The 18932-nt window shown below is 40.9% G+C and overlaps 1 pseudogene across 1 annotated transcript; it reads left to right on the forward strand.

Moving 5' to 3' along the window:
• Nucleotides 1–11498: 11498 nt before the first annotated feature.
• LOC307055349 (large ribosomal subunit protein eL42-like) lies at nucleotides 11499–11822 on the forward strand (annotated as a pseudogene). The gene has a single exon. The product of its transcript is annotated as a large ribosomal subunit protein eL42-like (transcript).
• The last annotated feature ends 7110 nt before the right edge of the window (nucleotides 11823–18932 follow it).

An 18932-nucleotide genomic window follows, 5' to 3' on the forward strand; every position in this document is an offset into this window, starting at 1 on the left:
AGGGCTTCCCTGGTGGTGCAGTGGTTGAGAGTCTGCCTGCCAATTCAGGGGACATGGGTTCGTGACCTGGTCCGGGAAGATCCCAAATGCCGTGGAGCAGCTGGGCCCGTGAGCCATGGCCTCTGAGCCTGTGCGTCCGGAGCCTGTGCTCCACAACGGGAGAGGCCACAGCAGTGAGAGGTCCGCATACAGCAAAAAAAAAAAAAAAAAAAAAAACTAGAAAGAAATGACAATGGAGACACGATGACCCAAAACCTATGGGATGCAGCAAAATCAGCTCTAAGAGGGAAGTTTATAGCAACACAATCCTACCTTAAGAAACACGAAACATCTCGAATAAACAACCTAACCTTGCACCTAAAGCAATTAGAGAAAAAAGAACAAAAAGAAACCCCAAAGTTAGCAGAAGGAAAGAAATCATAAAGATCAGATCAGAAATAAATGAAAAAGAAATGAAGGAAATGATAGCAAAGATCAATAAAACTAAAAGCTGGTTCTTTGAGAAGATAAACAAAATTGATAAACCATTAGCCAGACTCATCAAGAAAAAAAGGGAGAAGACTCAAATCAATAGATTTAGAAATGAAAAAGGAGAAGTAACAACTGACACTGCAGAAATACAAAAGATCATGAGAGATTACTACAAGCAACTCTATGCCAATAAAATGGACAACCTGGAAGAAATGGACAAATTCTTAGAAATGCACAACCTGCCAAGACTGAATCAGGAAGAAATAGAAAATATAAACAGACCAATTACAAGCACTGAAATTGAAACTGGGATTAAAAATCTTCCAACAAACCAAAGCCCAGGACCAGATGACTTCACAGGCGAATTCTATCAAACATTTAGAGAAGAGCTAACACCTATCCTTCTCAAACTCTTCCAAAATGTAGCAGAGGGAGGAACACTCCCAAACTCATTCTATGAGGCCACCATCACCCAGATACCAAAACCAGACAAGGATGTCACAAAGAAAGAAAACTACAGGCCAATATCACTGATGAACATAGATGCAAAAATCCTCAACAAAATACTAGCAAACAGAATCCAACAGCACATTAAAAGGACCATACACCATGATCAAGTGGGGTTTATTCCAGGAATGCAAGGATTCTTCAATATACGCAAATCAGGGCTTCCCTGGTGGCGCAGTGGTTGAGAGTCCACCTGCCGATGCAGGGGACGCGGGTTCGTGCCCCGGTCTGGGAGGATCCCACATGCCGCGGAGCGGCTGGGCCCGTGAGCCGTGGCCGCTGAGCCTGTGCTCCGGAGCCTGTGCTCCGCAGGGGGAGAGGCCACAACAGTGAGAGGCCCGCCTACCGCAAAAAAAAAAAAAAAAAAAAAAAAAAAAAAATACGCAAATCAATCAATGTGATACACCATATTAACAAATTGAAGGAGAAAAACCATATGATCATCTCAATAGATGCAGAGAAAGCTTTCGACAAAATTCAACACTCATTTATGATAAAAACCCTGCAGAAAGTAGGCATAGACGGAAATTTCATCAACATAATAAAGGCCATATATGACAAACCCACAGCCAACATTGTCCTCAATGGTGAAAAACTGAAACCATTTCCACTAAGGTCAGGAACAAGACACGGCTGCCCACTCTCACAGCTCTTATTCAACATAGTTTTGGAAGTTTTAGCCACAGCAATCAGAGAAGAAAAGGAAATAAAAGGAATCCAAATCGGAAAAGAAGAAGTAAAACTGTCACTGTTTGCAGATGACATGATACTATACATAGAGAATCCTAAAGATGTTACCAGAAAACTACTAGAGCTAATCAATGAATTTGGTAAAGTTGCAGGATACAAAATTAATGCACAGAAATCTCTGGCATTCCTATATACTAATGATGAAAAATCTGAAAGTGAAATCAAGGAAACACTCCCATTTACCATTGCAACAAAAAGAATAAAATATCTAGGAATAAACCTACCTAAGGAGACAAAAGACCTGTATAAAATTATAAGACACTGATGAAAGAAATTAAAGATGATACAAATAGATGGAGAGATGTACCATGTTCTTGGACTGGAAGAATCAACATGGTGAAAATGACTCTACTACCCAAAGCAATCTACAGATTCAATGCAATCCCTATCAAACTACCACTGTCATTTTTCACAGAACTAGAACAAAAAATTTCACAATTTGTATGGAAACACAAAAGACCCCGAATAACCAAAGCAATCTTGAGAACGAAAAATGGAGCTGGAGGAATCAGGCTCCCTGACTTCAGACTATACTACAAAGCTACAGTAATCAAGACAGTATGGTACTGGCATAAAAACAGAAATATAGGGCTTCCCTGGTGGCACAGTGGTTGAGAGTCCGCCTGCTGATGCAGGGGACGCGGGTTCGTGCCCCGGTCCGGGAGGATCCAACATGCCGCGGAGCGGCTGGGCCCGTGAGCCATGGCCGCTGAGCCTGCGTGTCTGGAGCCTGTGCTCCGCAACGGGAGAGGCCGCAACAGTGAGAGGCCCGCGTACCGCAAAAAAAAGAAAAAAAAAAACAGAAATACAGATCAATGGAACAGGATAGAAAGCCCAGAGATATACCCACGCACATATGGTCACCTTATCTTTGATAAAGGAGGCAGGAATGTACAGTGGAGAAAGGACAGCCTCTTCAATAAGTGGTGCTGGGAAAAGTGGACAGGTACATGTAAAAGTATGAGTTTAGAACAGTCCCTAACACCATACACAAAAATAATCTCAAAATAGATTAAATACCTAAATGTAAGGCCAGAAGCTATCAAACTCTTAGAGGAAAACATAGGCAGAACACTCTATGACATAAATCACAGCAAGATCCTTTTTGACCTGCCTCCTAGAGAAATGGAAATAAAAACAAAAATAAACAAATGGGACCTAATGAAACTGCAAAGCTTTTGCACAGCAAAGGAAGCCATAAATAAGACAAAAAGACAACCCTCAGAATGGGAGAAAATATTTGCAAATGAAGCAACTGACAAAGGATTAATCTCCAAAATTTACAAGCAGCTCATGTAGCTCAATAACAATAAAACAAGCAACCCAATACAAAAATGGGCAGAAGACCTAAATAGACATTTCTCCAAAGAAGATATACAGAGTGACAACAAACACATGAAAGAATGCTCAACATCATTAATCATTAGAGAAATGCAAATCAAAGCTACGATGAGATATCATCTCACACCGGTCAGAATGGCCATCATCTAAAAATCTAGAAACAATAAATCCTGGAGAGGGTGTGGAGAAAAGGGAACACCCTTGCACTGTTGGTGGGAATGTGAATTGGTACAGCCACTATGGAGAACAGTATGGAGGTTCCTTAAAAAACTACAAATAGAACTACAATATGACCCAGCAATCCCACTACTGGGCATATACCCTGAGAAAACCATAATTCAAAAAGAGTCATGTGGGCTTCCCTGGTGGCGCAGTGGTTGAGAGTCCGCCTGCCGATGCAGGAGACACGGGTTTGTGCCCCGGTCTGGGAAGATCCCACATGCCGCAGAGCAGCTGGGCCCGTGAGCCGTGGCCGCTGAGCCTGCGCGTCCAGAGCCTGTGGTCCGCAACGGGAGAGACCACAACAGTGAGAGGCCCGCGTACAGCAAAAAAAAAAAAAAAAAAAAAAGAGTCATGTACCAAAATGTTCATTGCAGCTCTATTTACAATAGCCAGGAGATGGAAACAGCCTAAGTGTCCATCATCGGATGAATGGATAAAGAAGATGTGGCACATATATACAATGGAATATTAGCCATAAAAAGAAACGAAATTGAGTTATTTGCAGTGAGGTGGATGGACCTAGAGTCTGTCATACAGAGTGAAGTAAGTCAGAAAGAGAAAGACAAATACCATATGCTAACACATATATATGGAATCTAAGAAAAAAAAATGTCATGAAGAACCTAGGGGTAAGATGGGAATAAAGACACAGACCTACTAGAGAATGGACTTGAGGATATGGGGAGGGGGAAGGGTAAGCTGTGACAAAGTGAGAGAGTGGCATGGGCATATATACACTACCAAACGTAAAATAGATAGCTAGTGAGAAGCAGCCGCATAGCACAGGGAGATCAGCTCAGTGCTTTGTGACCACCTAGAGGGGTGGGATAGGGAGGGTGGGAGGGAGGGAGACGCAAGAGGGAAGAGATATGGGAACATATGTATATGTATAACTGATTCACTTTGTTATAAAGCAGAAACTAACACACCATTGTAAAGCAATTATACTCCAATAAAGATGTAAAAAAAATTTTAAACAAATAAATAACAAAAAAGCCACCAGAAAATAACACATGTTGGCAAGGATGTAGAGAAATTGGAAGCCTTGTGCACTGCTGGTAGGAAGGTGAAATGCTGCAGCCACTATGGAAAACAGTATCATGGTTCCTCAAAAAATTACAAATAGAGTTACCGTATGAGCCAGTAATTCCATTTCTGAGTATATACACAAAAGAATTGAAAGCAGGGTCTTGAGGAGATATTTATACTGCCATGTTCATAGCAGCATTACTCACAATAGCCCAAAGGTGGAAGCAACCCAAGTACCCATTGATGGATAAACAAAATATATACATACAGTAGAATATTATTCAGCCTTTAAAAGGTAGGAAATTCTGAACATGCTGCAACATGGATGAACCTTGAGAACACTAGGCTAAGTGACATATGCCGGTCACAAAAAGACAAATTCTTTTGATTCCACTTACCTAGAGTAATGAAATTCATAAAGACAGGAAGTAGAATGGTGGTTCAGCGGCTAGGGGATGGGGAGAATGGGACATTTAATGGGTATAGAGTTTCAGTTTTGCAAGATGAAAAGAATTCTGTAGATTTTTTTATACAACAATGTGAATGAACTTACCACTGCTGAACTGTACACTTAAAAAGAGTTAAAATGGGGCTTCCCTGGTGGTGCAGTGGTTGAGAGTCCGCCTGCCGATGCAGCGGATGCGGGTTCGTGCCCCGGTCTAGGAAGATCCCACATGCCGCGGAGCGGCTGGGCCCGTGAGCCATGGCCGCTGAGCCTGCGCGTCCGGAGCCTGTGCTCCACAACGGGAGAGGCCACAATAGTGAGAGGCCCGCGTAAAAAAAATTTTTGATGCAAATCAAAGCTACGATGAGATATCATCTCACACCAGTCAGAATGGCCATCATCTAAAAATCTAGAAACAATAAATCCTGGAGAGGGTGTGGAGAAAAGGGAACACTCTTGCACTGTTGGTGGGAATGTGAATTGATACAGCCACTATGGAGAACTGTACAGAGGTTCCTTAAAAAACTAAAAATAGAACTACCATTCAACCCAGCAATCCCACTACTAGGCATATACCCTGAGAAAACCATAATTCAGAAAGAGTCATGTACCACAATGTTCATTGCAGCTCTATTTACAATAGCCAGGACGTGGAAGCAACCTAAATGTCCATCAACAGAAGAGTGGAGAAGGAAGATGTGGTACATATATACAGTGGAATATTAGCCATAAAAAGGAACGAAATTGGGTCATGTGCAGAGATGTGGATGGACCTAGAGACTATCATACAGAGTGAAGTACGTCAGAAAGAGAAAAACAAATATCGTACATTAACGCATATATGTGGAATCTAGAAAAATGGTAGGTGATCTTATTTGCAAAGCAGAAATAGAGACACAGACGTAGAGAACAAATGTATGGAAGGAAGGGGGAAGGGGTGGGATGGATTGGGAGATTGGGATTGACATGTATACACTATTGATACTATGTATAAAATAGCTAACTAATGAGAACCGACTGTATAGCACAGGGAACTCTACTCAGTGCTCTGTGGTGACCTAAACGGGAAGGAAATTCAAAAAAGAGGGGATATATGTATACATATAGCTGATTCACTTTGCTGTACAGCAGAAACTAACACAACATTGTAAAGCAACTATACTCCAATAAAAAATTAATTAAAAAAAAAAAAAGAAGCTGCGAAACCCAGCAGATTCAGAAGGCCAACTGTGTATACAAAATCTGTGTTGTCAGCCAAGGTTCCCTGTCCTTTGAAATTCAAAAACACTGGCTTGAATCTTCTTTCAGCCTCTGCCAGGGACAAGATCCATCTAGAGATTTATTCCTGCACAAATTGGAATCGTGTCACTTTCCTTCGAAGGCAAAGAGGCTTGGTTTTAAATACTATTTTCTTCTCTGTTATCCATGAAAATTTCCAAGAACTGTGCCAGGTCCATCATAATCACTTTGAGGACCAAGAGGTCAAAGGCGGGGTAGAAAGGAACAGTCCTCCTTCTTAAAGCAGAGGCTGGACCCCTCCACAGATGACTTCCGGGAGGAGTTGATCTGTTCTGAGGTTTTCTGATCTAAGAAACAGAAAACCCAACCTGAAGGCCTTAAATACCAGGCAACTTATTTGTTCCCAAAGTCTGAAGTTCAGAGGCAGGGTGAGCTTCTAGCACTGGGTTGTTCAGAGGCTCCCAACGTTTAGCAGGCTACACCTCTGTTTGCCTGAGTCTCTCCCCTCCCCCTCTCAGCCCCATCAGCTCTTTCCAAACTGGCCTCTGGGGGTAGCCGGATGGCTCCTGGCAGCTTCGAGGGCGACATGCTTCCTCATTCACAGCTAATGGATCGATGTGTTCACATGCCCACTCCTATGCCAAGGGGGTTGGTATTATGTTGATGACTTAGGTCAGTTGGAACCTACCCCAAAACCAAAAGTTGACTTGATCCTTGACTTAAACCACATTGTAGTTATACACGGTGGGATAGCTACTGGTGGGGCAACCATTTTATCTGCTACAAAACCCTTTATCCGTGTGGGTGTGTGTCATCCTGTATGTGTGATATGCCAGTGTGTGTAAAGTATGAGTGTGCTATGTGTATGTGATGTGTCTGTGTGAGAATGTGTGTGAGATGTGTGTATATAAGTGTAGGTGTGCTTGGTAATCATTTTGCAATGTACACAGGTCAAATCATTATGCTGTGCACCTTAAACTTATACAGTGCTGGATGTCAATCATATCTCAATAAAACTGGAAAAATTTAAAAACCGTACGTATGCTATGTGATTGTGTGTATATGTGTGTATGTGAAATGTGTGTGTGTGCTGAGAAGAACAAGTGTCCAAATTAAGTGTCGCTTCTGTTTGGGGCCTTTCACTCTGATCTCTGCGGCTACCACCTTTATGGCCACTAGGGGGCACTGTGCTCCCCTTTTAACCCTCTGGCCAATGTGTGTACAAAATCCTTTTCCCCTAAGCACAGATGAGAGGTTGGAAATTTTGAAAACAACTATACTAACAAAAACGAACAGAAAGGAAATCAATTCAGAGAGCATAAGAAACATTCAAAGTTGTTTCTTACAACGTACATTTTGGAGTCAATAATTACCTCCTGTTTTCCGCAAAGCGCTGTCTGCCTTTGAGTCTTCCCAGCTCCTGGCTGTGACTGAGGGACACCGTCTCACTCCCTGCTTTGCAGAACAGTCTCCAAGAAACCTGTTCCCTTGCAGCCAAGGCCAAAACTCCCATCTGTGCTCACCATTTCACCTCAGGGCCCTTCCTCCCCACCCCCTCTTCTCCCCCTCCTCCCATCACTGTTCCAGGAGACTGCCTTTCCCAGCAGCAAGGGGCCCACAGTAAAACAGCTTCATTATACTCTGCAAGCGAAGAAGCAGCACGATCTAAACACAGAAAGGTGGCCTCATGCTCTCCATCAGCGCACTTTAGACTCCGACGAGAGACCAGAAGCTCACCTTCTCCCCAAGCCCTAGTCTGGTGCGGGTTCTAGCTGCCTGGCCTGCTGTCCAACCCCTCCCCCTCCCCTTCCCCGTCCCTGTCCCCTTCCCTGCCCTCGCTCGGGCCCTGGCCAATCGGGCGGAACCAGTCCTGTGCAGCCCTCTACTGCCCTCCACTGGGGTTTTGCTTACACAGCCTTGGAGTTCACCAGCACCCCGGGACTACAGGACTCTCTTCCCCAACTCTTTCAGAGTCCCCCTTTGGTCTGGCCGCTGGAACATAACTCACCAATATTTTAACCTACCCATCGCTTCTCAGATGCTTAATTAATCTTTTTAAAGCTCTAAGGGATTTAAAACTCTCATTCCCCAGGGCCAGGGTGAGAATTGAAAGAACTTACTTTTTCATTCATTCATGATTCAAATGTTTATTGCAGGCTGTTTGCTAGACTCCGTGCTGGCACTAAGGACACAAAAAGGAATAAGAAAGAAACTGTCCCAAAAAGGAATAAAGAAGATGCTGGGATAAAATATAACAAGGAGAAGCTACTTGGATGAGGAGGAAGCAACTCTTCCTCACTGCAACTTTTGTTCTCCTCCTGCCCATCTCCACATAACAGCCAGAGTGACAATGTTATACACCGAGAAGTTGGAGCATGTCACTTTCCCACTTCAAATCCATTAAGTGCTTCCATTTGTAGTTAGGACAAAACCAAGCTGTCCCTACAAAATCTGGCCTATCTTTCCAACTCCATCTTGTGTCCTTCTCTCCTGTGTTTGCTGTGCTCACCACACTGGTCTTTTTTTTTTAGCTTCTGCAAATAAGCCAAGCTATTTTCTGCCTCCAAACCTTTGGATATGCAGCTCCCTCTACCTCGAATGCTCCTACCTTTGTCTCCATGAAACTGGTTACTTCTTATTCTTCAAATGTCAGCCTAAATGTCACCCATCCAAAACATGTCCACTTCTAGTTCTATCTGATATCAAAACATATTTTGAAACTTCAATTAATAAAGCAGTTTGATATGAGAAGAAATTAATGAAACCAAAGAAAAATAAGAAATAGACTCTAACGCACAAGGGAATTTACTGTAAAGGTGGAAAGGTGAGATTTCAAATCATTGGGGAAAAGAGGTTAGTAAATAAAATAAAAGTAAGTAGTGGTAGCACAACTAGTCAGTACCTACTGAGATAAGAACAAAGCTGGGTTCTTATCTCACTCCTTACACCCAAGTCAATTCCAGATAGATCAAATATGAACTGTAAAAAATAAATCATAAAATATCTTTAAAAAGGGGGTTAACTAAATACTAATCTAAGAAAGAGGATTTTCTGAGAAGGCTATGAAATCCAGAAGCTAGAAAGGGAAAAGGTAGTCAACTTGTCTAGGTAGCAATGTAACTTTAGTATGAAAAAAGGGAAAACAACAACAAAAACTGAAACTTAAATGAAAGGCTATGTTCCAAAACAGGGAAAACAAATTTAAAACATATTTGTCGAAGAGCTCTTTTCCTTAACTTAAATAGAACTGATATAAATGAATATATATATATATATATTTAAAAGCCCAACAGAAAAGTATACAAAGGATAGAAAGAGATCATAGAAAAGCAAATTCAAAGGATGATAAACATGCAGAAAGATGCTCTAACTCATGTATACTTAAAGAAATGCAAATCAGGGATGTTAGAGAAATTATTCCCATGTGAGGAAGAAACTGGGACTAGAAGAACTTTAACCCAGATAAAAAAGCATATTTTAACAGAGAAGTAACACGCACCTGGAGACAGGAAAACCCTAGTTCAAATTCTGGCTCTGCCACTTACAAGCTGTGTGACCTTGGATAACTTAATTAACTTCGTGAGCCTCAGTTCCTCGATCTATAAAATAGGAGTAATCGTCCCTAACTTGCAAGGTTGTCATCTGGATTAGATATAATGGATGTAAAGTGATTTGCACAGTGTCTGACGTAATGTAAGTATTTGGAGGTCCAACTCTAGGATTCTCTAAGCCCAGGGTTTCTCAGCAGCGGTTCTCAAAGTGTGGTCCCTGGACCAAGAACACCAGCATCACCAGGAACTCATTAGAAATGCAAATTCTCCATCTCACCCCACACCTACTGAATCAGAAACTGGGATTGGGACCCAGAAATCTGAGTTTTAACTAGCTCTCCAGGTGATGCTTGTTGCATTAAAGAGTTTGAAAAGCACTGCTGTAAGCAGCAGTCCTGTCTCTGAAACAGAAGAATGGGAAATCTTTCCAAAACTTGAAAAGTTTTCCCTTTATCCCACCATAATATAAAATTATTTTAAAATAAGAATAGTGCTGAAATGTTGATCCAAATGCCTTTTAAAATTACATATACATGTAAACAGGCTTTGTAAACAGGCTTCACCAGCAGGAGTCATCTACACTCTGGGGTAAATATTAATATGTCAGTATGACCGGGCCTTGGCATGCCCTCAGCCAAAAAGCACCGATAAATTGGCTTACTTTGGTTACACTGTGTAAACCACTAACTTGACCAATCATAAACTACACAGTTGAGTTGATTTCCCACACTCACAGAGGGGGTAAGTCGGTAGTGTAGCTGGAAGAGAATTTCTTAAGTTGTTATAACATACTTCTTTAGGCAGAAGGTCACCCTGAGGGTAAGTAAAAAGAATTCTCACTGGAGTGCACATTAATTTTTTCTCTGCCCTAACAAGTCCCAGAATATAGTGGTATGTTTATCACATACATAAATCTGGACAAAGAATCAGGTAAAAGTATTTTTAAACTGTTCTAAACTCATTTTATAAACAGACATCTTTTAATATACAAAATCTAAGATAACTCAGTCAAAATAATCCATCTTTCCTTGAATTTGAAATGGTTCTCATGACTTTTAGGGATGAATGAGAAGAACAATCTTCACTTTTCAAAGTTCTGAGAATATCTTCAAAATATTTATTTAAACACTCAAGCAGAAGGCTTCATCTACACAAAGCAATAGTATGCAAATTCCTTGTGTACGTTTGCTTTTGGAAGCAATATCCTTTGCTGTGCTTCCAACTGTGGCTTTTATCAAGCAATTCAAAATCTATTTATGTATTGAGAATTCTAGGCTCCTTACACTGTGAGAGGGGAATATTCGAAAAATATTTTGGCCTTGAAGAAAGTCAGAGGGGAGAAAAGACTGCATTCAAAACAGGTATTTTAGGGACTTCCCTGGTGGTGCAGTGGTTAAGACTCCGAGCTCCCAATGCAGGGGGCCCAGGTTCAATCTTTGGTCAGGGAACTAGATCCCCGATGCATGCCACAACTAAGGAGCAGGCGAGCCTCAACTAAGGAGTCTGCCTGCCACAAGTGAGACCCAGCACAACCAAATAAATAAATAAAATATATTTTTTTAAATAGGCATTTTAGGGCTTCCCTTGTGGTGCAGTGGTTAAGAATCCACCTGTCAATGCAGGGGACACAGGTTCAAGCCCTGGTCCAGGAAGATCCCACATGCCACAGAGCAACTAAGCCCGTGTGCCACAACTACTGAGCCTGCACTCTAGAGCCCGCGAGTCACAACTACTGAGCACTCGTGCCACAACTACTGAAGCCTGCACACCACAACGAAGAGTAACCCCTGTTCGCCACATCTAGAGAAAGCCCGCGTGCAGCAACAAAGTCCCAACGCAGCCAAAAATAAATAATAATAAATAAAATAAATATATTTTTAAAAATCTTAAAAAAAAGAGAAGGTATTTTAGCTTGTTTCCGTGCTGATAGCAGTCTTGCAAACATGGTGAACGTTCGTAAAACCGGCCGGACTTTCTGAAAGAAGTGCAGCAGGCACCAACCCCACAAAGTCACACAGTATAAGAAGATCAAGGATTCTCTGTATGCCTAGGGAAAGCGGCATTATGACAGGAAGCAGAGTGGCTCTGGTGGCCAGACTAAGTCGATTTTCCAGAGAAAGGCTGAAACTACAAAGACGATTGTGCTGAGGCTTGAATGTGTTGAGCCCAACTGCAGATCTAAGAGAATGTTGGCTATCAAGAGGTGTAATAAGCACTTTGTGCTGGGAGGAGATAAAAAAAGAAAGGGCCAAGTGACCCAGTTCTGAGTTTATTTTGTTTTATTATGAAGACAATAAAAATTTGAGATTGTTTACTTTAAAAAAATAGGTATTTTAAATATACTGTGATATACGGACTTAGAGAACAGACTTGTGGTTGCCAAGGGGGAGGGGGTCGGGGGAGGGATGGAGTGGGAGGCTGGGGTTAGCAGATGTAAGCTAGTATATATGGAATGGATAAGCAACAAGGTCCTACTGTGCAGCACAGGGAACTATATTCAATATCCTGTGATAAACCATAATGGAAAAGAATATTTTAAAAAATGTATATATATGTGTAACTGAATCACTTTGCTGTACAGAAGAATTTTTTTTTACATCTTTATTGGAGTATAATTGCTTTACAATGTTGTGTTAGCTTCTGCTGTAGAACAAAGTGAATCAGCTATATGTATACATATATCCCCATATTCCCTCCCTCTTGTGCCTCCCTCCCACCCTCCCTATCCCACCCCTCTAGGTGTACGGCAGAAATTAGCACAACATTGTAAATCAACTATACTTCAATTTTTTAAAATGTAAAAAAAATAAATAAATAAGTATACTGTGATATATACTGTCTTCCAAACTGAATATAGTTCAATGCCAAGCTATTTTTGGAGACAATAAGACGAACAGGCAACAGATTCTTGAATGATATTAACAAGGAAGGTTTCCTGGAGGAGATGGGACGCGATAAAATAAAATTTATATTTTAAGACAGGATGAGAATATTTAAACATAAAATACTTTCTGTCCGTTTGGGCCTCCTCCCTCCCTCCCTAATGTGCGGTGTGCATCTGCATTACACGTTAACCAGAGCTCCTCAAAGATGGGAATGCCTACTCGACACTAAACATCAATTTATTTTCTTTCTTGTGATGCTAGCAACATAACTTCTCAGAAGATTCACATTTCTTCCCAACTCTGTAGGTGGTCATAGTGACTTAACAGCTCACTTTGTACATGTTTATCTGGACTATGTATCTTTGGTGAACTTTAGGTAAAATATCAGTGTATCATTTTGATGTATTTGTCTTGAAAACGTATTGCTATATGACTGTGCCTTCGACTTCTAACAGGTGGAACAGTTCTCAGAGCTTCTGAGAGTCTGTCTCATGGGTTACAATCCTCATTTTGGCTTAAATAAAATTCTCTTTCTTCTTCTTAACTTGATTGCTAATTGAATATTTGTCAACAGACACATGATGGATGTCGAAGAATTGGTAAGTTTTAATGCTGGGATGTATTCATTTGTCACTGGCCTTTAAAGAGTGTAATTCTTGCCATTAAGATTTTGCTTAGGGCTTCCCTGGTGGCGCAGTGGTTGAGAGTCCTCCTGCCGATGCAGGGGACGCGGGTTCGTGCCCCGGTCTGGGAGGATCCCACATGCCGCGGAGCGGCTAGGCCCGTGAGCCATGGCTACTGGGCCTGCGCGTCCAGAGCCTGTGCTCCGCAACGGGAGAGGCCACAGCAGTGAGAAGCCCACGTAATGCAAAAAAAAAAAAAAAAAAAAAAAAAAAAAAAAGATTTTGCTTGAAACGCTTCCCACATTCTGCCTACTCAAATCCTACCCATCTTTCAAAGCCACTTCAAAGTCCATCTTCTTTCCTTCCTTCAACAAGGATCAATAATAAAATCCTTAAAATAAGAAGGGCTCTTGTGCTTCCTACCTTTGGGGACAACAAGAAAGAGAGGAAGTGAAGAGTTTGAGAGTATGTGTCCTATCTGAAGTGAGCAAACTCCAAGGGATAGAGAGTTGGTTGCAGTTTCCAAAGTAAAGTCACATGAGTATTGGCCTATCACTTTACACCTCATCTTATTTCCATAACGATCCCAGGAGACAGATATGACCACCCCCCCCATGGCCTCGCACCATTGGCAGATTACTGTACCCATGTCATAGGGCTGTTCTGAAGATTAAATGAGTTTTGGCAGGTAAAGTGCTGACACAAGTAAACATTCAATACCTCTTAGTTACCATTATTTAATTCCCACTAGGGGAAGTAAGGACCAATAAATCAAAAGTATTAAGTAACTTGCCCAAACATGCCAGAGACACCACACACTTAGGGATAATTCCTGTGCTAATTTCTTGTCTTGGGTATTCCCAGACCAAGTGGGAAATGTCCAACACCCAACGTGCCTGATATACAGACCCATGGTTGCAACTTCTCTCTCTCTTTTTTTTGGCCGAGAAGGGTGGCATGTGGGATGCTAGTCCCCCGACCAGGGATCGAACCCGTGCCCCCTCCCTTGTAAGCGTGGAGTTTTAACCACTTGACCACCAGGGAAGTTCTCCCACCCCTCTCCCACCCAACTCATCTCCCATCACCAGCTGCAACTTTTTTTTAAATTAATTAATTAATTTATTTTTAAAATAAAAATAAATTGTGTTGGGTCTTCGTTTCTGTGCGAGGGCTTTCTCTACTTGTGGTAAGTGGGGGCCACTCTTCATCGCAGTGCGCGGGCCTCTTACTATCGCGGCCTCTCTTGTTGCGGAGCACAGGCTCCAGACGTGCAGGCTCAGTAGTTGTGGCTCACGGGCCTAGTTGCTCCGCGGCATGTGGGATCCTCCCAGCCCAGGGCTCGAACCCGTGTCCCCTGCATTAGCAGGCAGATTCTCAACCACTGCGCCACCAGGGAAGCACCCCACCAGCTGCAACTTTTATATCCTGAGGCCAGACTGTTACTTGTATTGGTGGGATATTTTTTCTTTAGGGATTTTTTCCCTTACCCCCTTTTATGTAGGGAATAGCCTTTTAAGGCTTCTAGCATGAACCCAAAGCCTCTAACTCTATCTCTGTGTGAGCATTAATACTCAAAGCCCTGAAGTAATAGAAAACAGAATCCTACTTGTACCCACCACTATCTGGGTAGTCTTAGTACAGGCTTCAATTTCTGTTATTCAGATTAGTAGATCTCTCAGTTATGTGTTTACAAGGACATGCTGTGCTATGCTGTTCTTGTTGTTTTTTAATTCAGCATATCTAGGTGTCTATAGCAGGTGGATTTTCTGGTTATTCTAATTTGCCAGAACTAAGATTTCTATCATAGTTTTTTTTTTACTGACAATCAAATTAGTTCTGTTAATCATTACTTTCCCAGTTCTTACCTAAGGGAGCATTTTATATAGTTTTAAATTCCTGAAAATAAGCTCATATTTTAAAGATGAAAGTTTATTAAAAACCTAGAGGTGGGAAAGGGATAAGGAAAAAAAAATCTAGAAGAAACTGTGACATAGATAATAAAACAACTGCCCAGAAAAATATAATGACAAATTATAAGCCTAAAATGTTTTACTAATGATCAGATGTCCTACTACTTCAGAAACAAGCCTTATTTTAATAAACGACAAGAAAAAGCACAATTTAAAAATTCACCTGCAAAGACTTATCCTATTGATAGGCTCTGTTAAGGGCTGAACTGTGTCCTCCCAAAATTCAGATGTTGTAATCCTGACCCCCAGTGCCTCAGAATTTGACTTTATTTGGAGATAGATCTTAAAAGAGGTAATTAAGTTAAAACGAGGTCATTAGGGTGAGTCTTAATCCAATACGACTGCATCCTTATAAGAATTAGAAATTAGGACACAGACACACCCAAGGGAAGACCACGTGAAGACAGAGGGAGAAGACAACATATACAAACCAAGGAGAGAAGAATCCTCAGAAGAAACCAAGTCTGCTGACACCTTGATCTTGGACTTTCAGCCTCCAGAATTATGAGAAAATAAATTTCTGTTGTTTCAGTCACCCAGTCTGTGGTACTTTCTTGTGGCAACCCTAGCAAACAAATACAATTCCTATTCTTTCTTAATAATGTATATGAACTACTTAAAATATATGCCCTTGTTTCCCACTATTTAAAAGATATCTAATTTAAGATCTCAAATATTCTTTGTTAAGATCAAATATTTTAATAGTTAGCATATTTGATCAACATGTAAAATAGCTCATTCTTCAGACTGGCTAAATATATGTATTTACCAATACTACAACCAACCACAGAATCAACAACAGAAAGCTGAAGAATCTTAGCAATCTAGTTGGAATATGTACTCAACAAAACCCACACTGACCAAGTACACTAATTGCTTTACCTTGATCTGGTGCACTCAGGCCCAACATGGAGCACAGCATTTGTGAACGGACATTGCACAATCATGTCAGCTGAAGGAAAATCTCTGTACTCACTCCAAAACTAGATCTGCAGCTTAAAAACATCTAATTTCACCCATGTCTGCTACAGTTAGGGAAAAACAAAAAGCTGCCTGTAGCTATCTGTGTCAAGTTACAGTTTAAGTCCCAACTGTTGCCACAAGATTTTCTCTCCTTCTAGTCTTTTGATCCCTTACAGAACCTCTTCCCCTACCTGCCTGCTGTATGCTAGAATTCCTCAGAGCATTGTCCTGGGCCCTTCTCTTGTCATTCTACATTCTTTCTTGAGTTTACCTCATCCTACCCCATAATTTTAAATTTCATCTATATACTAGCAGCTTTCGGACTTATTTCTCCAGCTCAGGACCTGTCTACTAGGCTCCAAAGCTGTATATTCAACTGCCTGTCTGATATCTGTCTCAGAGATGTCAGAGGCAGGGCAAGCAACATACCTGAAACCCAACCAGTGATCTACCCTTGCCCAAATGTACTCCTCCGCTAATCATTTCTATCTTGGAAAACGACATTTCATTCACCCAGTCGTCCACGCCAGAAACCGGGACGTCCTTCCTGACACTACTTTTTCAATGACCCTTGTATCCAGTTAAGCAAGTCCTGGTGATTCGCTATATAAATACATATATACACATATATATATACATATATATATATTTCAGGATTTATATATATTTCAGGTAGTGGAAGTGGAGAGAAATGGAGATATATATCTCTCTCCACTTCTACCACCTTAAACCTATTCCTAGCTATTTATCATGTGTCACTCAGTAGTTTCCTAAGTATTCTGTCCACATCCTCTCGAATACTCTCCAATCCATTCTCCACAATGTAGCCAGGACAATCTTTTAAAACCACAAAACCAATTCTCTCTTTTGTACACACATATTCATTGATACATATATTGCAACACATCACTTCAAACTTTTCAGTTACATTGCACCGAAGATAAAATCCAAACTCCTTAACATACCTTATGTCAAAAGAAGTCTCAGAGACAAAAGCATTAGAAAAAAATGTTTCCTTAGAAAAACTGCTTGCAAAAATTTACAAGTGAGTTAAAGCTTTAGAAGGACTGGTTCATCAGACACCCCTCCCCCACCCAAGGTTATAAGGTTTATAGTTAGCTGATTCATGACTGAAAAAGAGCAATTCTTTCATATGATTGCCATATTTGTCCAAATTTTTGCATATCTTTAGACTTGCAAAAGTCAACATTGTAAAAGTCAACGATTCTCTTTTAAAATTTTATTTATTTATTCATTTATTTATTTTTGGCTGCGTTGGGTCTTCGTTGCTGCTCACGGACTTTCTCTAGTTGCAGTGAGTAGGGGCTACTCTTCCATGCCGTGGGCGAGCTTCTCATTGTAGTGGCTCCTCTTGTTGCGGAGCATGAGCTCTAGGTGTGCGGGCTTCAGTGGTTGTGGCTCACAGGCTCTAGAGCGCAGGCTCAGTAGTTGTGGCACACGGGCTTAGTTGCTCCGAGTCATCTGGAACCTTCCCAGACCAGGGCTCAAACCTGTGTCCCCTGCATTGGCAGGTGGATTCTTAACCACTGTGCCACCAGGAAGTCCCAAAAGTTAGTGATTGAATCGTTTTTTTAGGAAGTCAGTAACATGTGGGAAATGCTGAAGGTTTCATTCACTTTGGAGACTTATGGATAGTGTGACACTGCCTTTTTTTTTTTTCGGTATACCTCAGAGTGCAAATGTTTTATTTTTCCTAACTGTGACGTCTGCACTTACATTGGAAGCAAGGCAATGCACAAATTTTGCTTTACATGGATAAATCTGGACATGATCTGACTACTTCTTATGTCTTCAGCCTCAGCTCATGCTACTCTCCCCAACGTTCCTGTGATATGGCCTTCTTTCCGGTTCGTATCCAGTGATACGTTCCAGGGCTATGGCCTTCTTTCCAGTTCACAATGCTCTTCCCCAGCATGCTGTCCCCTCTATCTGGTACACATCCTCTATTGCCTTTACTTAGCCAAATTTTACTTGTCTTTCTTTTGGCAACCTAAATGTCACTTCTTCCGAATCCCAGTCTAAACTGAGCTCTCATATTATTCAATCATAGTAACTGATAGTGCAGAACAACTGCACTATCAGTTAGGATGCCTTTGATTGACGGTAACTGAAACACCATTTCAAATGTGTTGCTAGGGTCTTTAAGGCCAGGGATGTTTTGGGCAAGAAGAGTAACACTCATCACTAGGTGTACTCTTGTTTAATGCTCATTTTATAAACCTTGAAATGTATTAAATGATATTTCCTGGAAATACTGTGCTGTGCTGTCCAATACAGTATACACTAACCACATATGGTTATTGAACACTTGAAATATGGCTAATGCAACTAAGGAACTGACTTTTAAATTTTGTTTGTTTTTAATTAACTGAAAATTTTAATTTTAACCTGATAATTGATTCAGTTATTGGAAAACTTTTGAGTATGCTTGGCAAACTCAAGTATGTGGATCTATTTTTTTCAGCTGCAAATTTTATGAAATCTAAGTACAGGTCCAGTAGTTCCAATTAAAATTAAGCAACTGAATTAAGTATATAAATGTAAAGTACAAACTGGATTTCCAAGACAATATGAAAAAAATGTAAGCTATCTCAATTTTCATATTTATTACATGTTGAAGTTATATTTTGGATATATCGGGTAAAACAAAATATTTTACTAAAACTAGTTTCATCTACTTCTTTTTATCTAACGTGGCTCCAGAAAATTTATAATTACCTATATACCTACATAGTTAGTATTATGTTTGTATTGGACAACTAATCAAAACTTAAATTTTTTTTGTTCTTTTGGCCATTTACTTAAACAAGAGGAAAACAGACACATGCTAAAGAATATGAAGAGCACAAAAGAGCACACAGTGATATGTTAGCAACTCCATCCTATAGGTAACTGGTATCAAGTTTTTCTCCTTT

The sequence above is a fragment of the Hyperoodon ampullatus genome (genome assembly GCF_949752795.1).
Source record: "Hyperoodon ampullatus genome assembly, chromosome: 7".
Lineage (NCBI taxonomy): Eukaryota > Metazoa > Chordata > Mammalia > Artiodactyla > Ziphiidae > Hyperoodon > Hyperoodon ampullatus.